Raw genomic sequence first — 8,363 nt, 5'->3', positions numbered from 1 at the left:
GGGCTAGAGTTAGTGGAGGACATGGTTGGACATCCCGACATAGAATGTGCTGCCATAGTCTAATCTGCTTGCGACGAGGGCTTGCAGGACAGTGCATCTCTGTTCAGGAGTATCGATTTGGAGATCATGTGGAACCTGCAGAGAATATGGGAGCAGGAAGAATGGACTATGTTGACTTGTGCTGTCAGGTTGAGCTTGCCATCCAGAATGATTCCCAGGTTGCTAGTGTGGTTGGCTGGTCTGGGTGGGGGTCCTAGCTCTTTTGGCCATGAGGTGGAATCCCAAGGAGAGTTCTGCTTCCAGACAATCAGAACTTCTGTCTTGTTGGAGTTGTTTTTCAGGCAGTTAGATCTCATTCAGTCTACTACATTGATCATGCAGTTGAAGAATTTGGTTCTGGTGGCGATGAACTTGCCCGTCAGAAAAAATATGATTTGGGTGTAATCGGTGAAGGATATGATGAAGATGCCTTGTGATCTGATGATGTTGGTGAGCAGTGTCATGTAGATGTTGAACAAGGTTAGGTTAAGTTATGAGCCCTGGGAGACTACACAGATCAGATTCTTGGATTCCGATGTGTAGGGTGGTGACCTGACTCACTGTGTTCTTCCTTAGAGGAAGTAACTTATCCAGCAGAGGGCTGGACTTTTTATGCGTCTATTACACAGACTTCTGTTGTGGGTGTTGTGGGATACTGCATCGAAGGCAGCAGAGAGGTTCAGTAGGATGAGGGCTGCAGTTTCTCCATGGTTTGGCTTTGTGTGGATGTTGTCTGTGGTTATGATGAGTGCAGTTTCTGTGCTGTGGTTACTACGTAATCCTGATTGGGTGTCATCTAGTAAGTTGGGAACAGATAAATGGTTTAGAAGATGCTCAACTCCCTGGGGTTAGCCGATGGTTTTTGGAGTATGGTGTTGACTGCTGCATGTTTCCAGGCTTCTGGGAAGGTTTGATGGAGATTTTGATGATGTGGGTGAGAGTGTTGCTGATTGGTAGTTCTCCCATATTGTAGTTGTGGTGGGGGCCTGCGTCTATTGGGGCCTGTTAGTGTACTGTTTTCATGATTGTTGTGGTGTCTTGTTAGTGAGTGTTTTCCATTCAGTCAGGTGTTTTATCTCATTTGGTGGTGGTCAGATTGGTAATGAGATCGTTGGGGTCTGATTGTTGTTTGATGTTTCTGTAGATCATTTCTATTTTGCTGTGGAAGAAGTTTGCTAAGTTGTAGAAGAGTTCCTGTGATGATGTTGGCTGCAACCTGAAAGTTGTGAATTTCTTGACAATTGAGAAAATCTCCTTGCAGCTGTGGTGCTTGCCTCTATGTGTTTGGTTAGTGCCCTTCTTTTGGTGTTTCTTAGGAGTTGGTGGTACCACCTGAGGGCAGCCATGCTGGTGGTTCTACCGTTGGCATCATTGCTGGATCTCCATTTTTCTTCTAGCTGCTTGTAATGGTATTTCGTTTCCCAGAGGCTGTCTGTCTACCAACTGGCTTGTTTGTTAGTTTTTCTTTGTCTGTTGTTTTTGATTGACAAGAGGGAGCCTACAAAGCTCTTGATCCATTTGATGAAGTTGGTAATGTCCTTGTTGAGGTTGTTGGTGGTGTTGGGCTGGACTTTTTTGAATGCATTGAACCTGTCGTTCTCTGGTACTTTGTTCCAGTTCTGGCTGAGTAGGTTGATGCTAGTGCGTGCATTGACTTGCACAGTGATGATTTGGAAGTGTATGATTATGTAGTCAGTCTATGTGAATGCTGAGGGAGAGCTGTATGTGATCCTGTCACTGGTTGTGAAGAATGGACCCAGAGTATTTCTGCCATGTGTGTACGTTCTGTGAGGAGCTCGGTGAGTCTGAAGTTGTTCAGGCTTTTGAGGAGGGCTGTGGAGCAGGCGTACATTGGGTCTTTCAAGGTTGAAGATGAGGTCACTGAGTATTATGATGTGCTTGGAGTTGATGGGAAGGGAATGTTGAAGTCTGTGATAAGGTTACTGAAGTTGGTTGGTGGTTGTGGTGGTCGATATGTGGGTGTGCCTTTCTGGGTACAGCAGCTGTCCTTTTGCAGATAGTGGTGCATGTAGTGCATGTGTTACATGAAGGGGGTGTTTATGTCTGTGGATGTACTGCCTTTGATGGTGTCCTTGTGAATGTTTGTGAGTACTCCTTTTGACTTGTAAGGGCAGTCCTGAAGTGCAATCTTGTAGCCCATTGGGAGAGCCACAACAATGTTGGATGCTAATGCAGGGTTGAGTCAGGTTTCCGTGTGGAAGAGGAGGTCCACCGGGCAGTTGCTGAGGAGATCTCAGATCTCTTTGGCATGTTTGCTGAGAAAGATGGTGTTGAGAAGCATGCATGCATGCGAGTGGTTGTTGTGGTGCTGGCTTGGTACACTGTGAAGTTGTTGGTGCATAAGAAATATGCAGAGGTGTGCTTTTGCAGGTGAAGCAGCTGTGGGTTCATGTGAAGGGTCCTAACATGGTGTGGGGGTGCGGAGCAGCAGCATTAGGTGGATTGACAGCCTGGGTAGGGGAAATGGAGGATCCCTGCAGTGTATCAGTGGGGGCTGACCAGACCTGGGTTCCTGGCTCTGCGCGCAGTTCAAACACAGATGGCAGGAGACAGGCTTGACTTTGGCATGCACACTGTGTGTACACACCACAGCAGCCATTAAGTAGATCCTGGGAGGGGAGAGGAGCGCAGGGGCAGTAATCGTAGTGAGAGGTAGGAAGTAGACACACAGGAGAGCAGGTAAGGAGTAGGGGAGGCAGGAAGAGGTGTGTGAGTGGGGTGCGAAGCAGAATTAGGTGCAGTACAGGGAGTTGCAAAAAAGGCTGAAAGAGTGTGTGAGGAAGAGTTGGCAGAAAGAGGACCAAAAGGTTGGAAAGTGACACAAAGAGGATAGGAATAGGGGAAAATGCACAGAAAAGTGTGATAGAGAAATGTAAAAAATGGAACAGAGAGGCTGAAAAACATGGTTGAAGAGGCTCAAGTATTGACAAAGAAGAGAATGAGTTGTTTTGTTACTTTATATCACAAAAGGCAAATGTGCATAAAATGTCTGCATATATTTATCACTATTCCAAGAAATAATTTGAGCAAACTTGCAGAGAAAATGTCTGCATACATTTTCCATCTCGGCAAAATTCTACTAATCCATACTTTGGATGGAGAATTTAAACGTGGCAGAAACTTTGCAAACTTTATTAATTTTAGCAATTTTGAACGTAGCAAAACTTCAGTGCAAAACCTGGTAGCCCTCCCATCACACCCTGGCTTTGCTTTGACATTGTAAGAGAGCTTCAGTACTTTTTGTCGCAACATAAACACCACATAAGTGCATTTAAACATATGTTTCTCCACTACATAATATTGAGTGGCTTCCTGGATTGTTTGATACGTATTGATACACCAATAAAAAATAAAGTAATCTGTGGTGGCTAAATGGAAAATATAAAATGCCTTTTCCCTTGTGTATTTCCCTCAGGTCTCATAAATATTATGAGTGTGCCGATAATTAAAAGTGGTCTAAAAATGCGGGTGTTTGCTATCTTGATTTATGCCAGGTAAAACCTACTGCAAATTGTGGGAGCAAATGTGGCACATGCCATGGTTAGGCATCCCAGGATGGAACAGCATGAGCTTTACACATGATATTCCACAATTCGAGGTGCTCTACTCCTAAACAGGCACAAATTCCCTACTGCCTAATTTGCACACACATGTTCTTTCTGCAGCCCTATCATGATTAGGGCCTTAATCTTGCTTAATGTGTCTAAGCTAAACTAACTAAATAAAGGCTGGCACATGTATGGGTAGGGGCAACCCAAATTATTCACGGAGGATGGACTGAGTCCACTGGCCTATGTTTTACACCAAACCTATGCTGTGGCCTGTCCCTTAATTTCATTTCTGAAGCTGCTTATCCTTTTTCAAACTCAAAAAGTGGATTTATAAGCCCCACTCTTGCAGCACTTTCCTTCCTTCACTACCTTCCTCTCTGGTTCATGTCACCAAAGGCCTTTTCACCCAGCTTCTTATGGCCTTGCTTACCTCTCCTAAAACTAATACGTCTCCTTAGCTCTCTTGTCCTATTAATGCCCACCTGTCCTTCTGCATCTAACCACCTTGGCCTCTCTATGACTAACCAACAAGCTTATTACATGATTCTGTGGATTTTGAAGCTTTTGTTTGGAAGCTGAAGAAAAACTCATGATTCTGTTGTGTACTGTCAGTGGTGCATAATCTAGACCTATTTCAAAATCCATCAGCTCTTTTCTCAACCATTCATTTTTAGTTTCTGTTTGTGAGATTACCTGTCCTTAATGTTAACTCAATACATAGGGGGTCATTACAACATTGGTGGTAAAAGCCGCTTACTACCGTGCAGAAGACTGCCAACACACCACGGCGGCAGCGGAATTCCGCCACGGTCATTATGACCCACTGCTCGGAATCTGCCAAAATTGAGACACCCACACAAGTCCGCCACACCAAAGGTCAGTGATAAACTGGCGAAATCAAAACCGACACTGTCACACCAACAGGAATACGCCCACCCTATCACGACCCACGAATCCACACAGTGGTCTTTCAACTGCGGTATTCCATTGGCGGTACACACCGCCACGCACAAAATACACACACATTTACAGAACACAACAACATTGGACAGATCCAAATACACACACCTAATACACATACACACACCACTCCCACACACCCAATACAATATAAAACACACATCCACATCACCCACAAACCCCTACTACCAAAAATTCCGAAAGAAGGCCAGAGAGAGACACCACCATCTACAAACGAGCATCCACAGGCACACAACATCATCACTCACAACACATCCACGCACCTCACACAACACACCACTAAATATCACCCCACACATCACAACACACACCACCCCACACGTCACCCACAGCACCACATGGCACGGCAAAGATACCCCATGTTCTCTGAGGAGGAGCTCAGAGTCATGGTGGAGGAAATCATCCGGGTAGAGCCACAGCTATTCGGATCACAGGTGGAGCACACCTGCATAGCTAGGAAGATGGAGCTATGGTGAAAAATAGTGGACAGGGTCAACGCAGTGGGACAACACCGAAGAAATAGAGATGACATCAGGAAGAGGTGGAACGACCTACGGGGGAAGGTGCGTTCCGTGGTCTCAAGACACCACCTTGCAGTTCAGAGGACTGGCGGCGGACCCCCACCTCCTCCCCCACAACTAACAACATGGGAGGAGCAAGTCTTGGCTATTCTGCATCCTGAGGGCCTTGCAGGAATAGCTGGAGGAATGGACTCTGGTAAGTCAAATCTTAACTATTACATACCCCACCCTACCTGCATGCTATCACATATCCCCACCCTCACCCTTACCCCCACCACTCCAACTCCCCACAAATGTCCCAATATCACAAACCACCCATCCCAACACCAAGCCCTGCATGCAACACCAAAGCATGGACACCCATCACCAATGTATGGCCACTGCACATACCCATACACCCCCATAAACCATTATCACACAAGGTCCTACACAGGAATGCAAGCACTGGGGTACACGGTCCCCCACCCATTGCACACCATGGCACACACAGATGCAGTAATCATGTTTTTACACCCCTGCAGGACCCCTACCCAACGTCACCGGACAGGAGGGTCCAGACATGTCCACTCCACCAACGGAAGAGGCCCACAGTGATGACAGCAGCTCTGTCCAACTGGATCTAGACGACCAGCCCGGCCCATCTGGGACCTCGGGACAGTCGGTTCCCCTCACACAGTCACAGGCCACTACAGAGCTTCCCCCCTCAGGAAACACCAGCACAGCACCCACCCAAAGGGCCCATACCTCTGTCCCCAGGACACATCAATCAGCAGTGTGTCCACCACTACAGGGAACCCAGGCTAACCCACCACCCCAACAACGGGGACCTGGGGGCAGTGGCAGTGAGCACACGGTTCAGGGGACAGAGGCTCAGGGAAACAGGGGAACTGGGAGGGCTGCTGTGCGACAGGGGGAGGACAGGCCCAGGGAACCCACTCTCCACGAGGCCCTCTCCAACATCATGGGAACCTACCACCGTTCCCAGTAGACGATGGCAACGGTACTGGCCAAGTTTCAGGAGACCCTAGCGGCTGCAGGAGGAACAGTATTTGGGCTTCAGGGAGGAACTCAGATCCATCAATTCTACCCTGGGCACCATTGTAGGGATGCTGAATGAAGACCTCAACACCAGGAGGGACACTGTGGCACAACAAGGGGCCCCTGACACTATCCTGGACAATGAACTGCCCACCACCTCCGCCGGCGCTAGTGGACAGGTGACACCCCCACAGGACCACCACACCAACACCCCACCCCCTGCAGATGGAGAACCACCCCACAAACGGTCCCTGAGATCCAGAACAAAGACAGAGAACGGTGCCAAGACCCCTGCCAAGAAATAAGACCACCCTGATTGTCATCCTTCTGTCCCAATTTGTCACACTGTCCATCCTTAAACGGCCCCAGCTCCACTTCCTATACCCCTTTGGACAATGCACCTGTGAGACTAATAGCTTGGACTCTGCCATGGACATTCCTCCACCATCACCCCTCACCATTTAACAACCCCCTCCAATATTGTGCACTTAAATAAACACCCTTAAAGCACAAAACAATCTGGATTCTGTCTGTGATTTCAAATTAGTGTATTAGCAATTACAGTGACAAAATGCTCTTTCAATGGTAATGTCAACATACCTATGTCACACAGCTATAGTCCATGAGGAAACAAAGCAGATGTCACACAGTGGGACCCACATCTGTGAAATCGTAAGAGAAAGTGACAACTCAGTGACCATACACTGGGTGAAAAGTACAGACAGTAGAGAGGTAATAGTGTTAAAGTACATGCAGTAGGCATTACCTGTGTCTTACCTGTGTCTCACTGGAAGTATTGCAGGATCACAGAGTTCCTGTTGTCGATGTCTTCTTCTTCTGCTTCCTCGTCTTCACTGTCCACAGGCTCCACAGCTGCCACAACACCTCCATCTGGACCATCCTCCTGCAGAAAAGGCACCTGTCGTCGCAAAGCCAAGTTGTGAAGCATACAGCAGGCCACGATGATCTGGCACACCTTCTTTGGTGAGTAGAATAGGGAACCACCTGTCATATGGAGGCACCGGAGCCTGGCCTTCAGGAAGCCGAAGGTCCGCTCTATAATCCTCCTAGTACGCCCATGGGCCTCATTATAGCGTTCCTCTGCCCTTGTCCTGGGATTCCTCACTGGGGTCAGTAGTCATGACAGGTTGGGGTAACCAGAGTCACCTGCATATGGCGAGGGACAACTGTTAGACACACACTAACTCTTAGGGATATCCCCAGACCCAGACAACTATTCCAACTGAATTGGTTCCAGGTGCTCACCTAGTAACCACACACAGTGCCTCTGGAGTTGGCCCATCACATAAGGGATGTTGCTATTCTGCAGGATGTAAGCGTCATGCACTGAGCCAGGGAATTTGGCATTGACATGTGAGATGTACTGGTCTGCCAAACACACCATCTGCACATTCATTGAATGGTAACTCTTCCTGTTTCTGTACACCTGTTCACTCCTGTGGGGGGGGAACAAGGCCACATGTTTCCCATCAATGGCACCTATGATGTTGGGGATATGTCCCAGGGCATAGAAGTCACCTTTCACTGTAGGCAAATCCTCCACCTGAGGGAAAACGATGTAGCTCCGCATGTGTTTCAGCAGGGCCGACAACATTCTGGACAACACATTGGAAAACATAGGCTGGGACATCCCTGATGCTATGGTCACTGTAGTTTGAAATGACCCACTTGCAAGGAAATGGAGTACTGGCCGCACCTGCACTTGATGGGGGATCCCTGTGGGATGGCGGATAGTTGACATCAGGTCTGGCTCCAAATGGGCACACAGTTCCAGGATTGTGGCACGATCAAGCCTGTAGGTGATGATTACATGTCTTTCCTCAATTGTCGACAGGTCCGCCAGCGGTCTGTACACCGGAGGAAGCCGCCATGTCCTCACATGTCCCAGCGGACAGTGGAGGACAACATCGCGCACAGATTCAACCAACTCAGAGGTACGTAAACACAGTTCATAGTAAAAACTATTCATAACCCGAAATTTGCCTGTATGAGTGTTGAGCCAAGGCCTAGGTATGTGTGACGCAGTTAAAAATAAAGCCATGTGGGCCCCTGAAATGGCAGACCCCTGACCTGTAAAGTAGGGCAATGGGATATGAGGTAACTGTGCTGGCGTTGTACACCGTCGCGGCATGCGGTCGAAGACCGCAACGCAAATCTGCATTGGTTAACATTGGACCCTATGGGTCCCAGG

The sequence above is a fragment of the Pleurodeles waltl genome, chromosome 10 (genome assembly GCF_031143425.1).
Source record: "Pleurodeles waltl isolate 20211129_DDA chromosome 10, aPleWal1.hap1.20221129, whole genome shotgun sequence".
Lineage (NCBI taxonomy): Eukaryota > Metazoa > Chordata > Amphibia > Caudata > Salamandridae > Pleurodeles > Pleurodeles waltl.
This window is presented reverse-complemented; position numbering follows the sequence as displayed.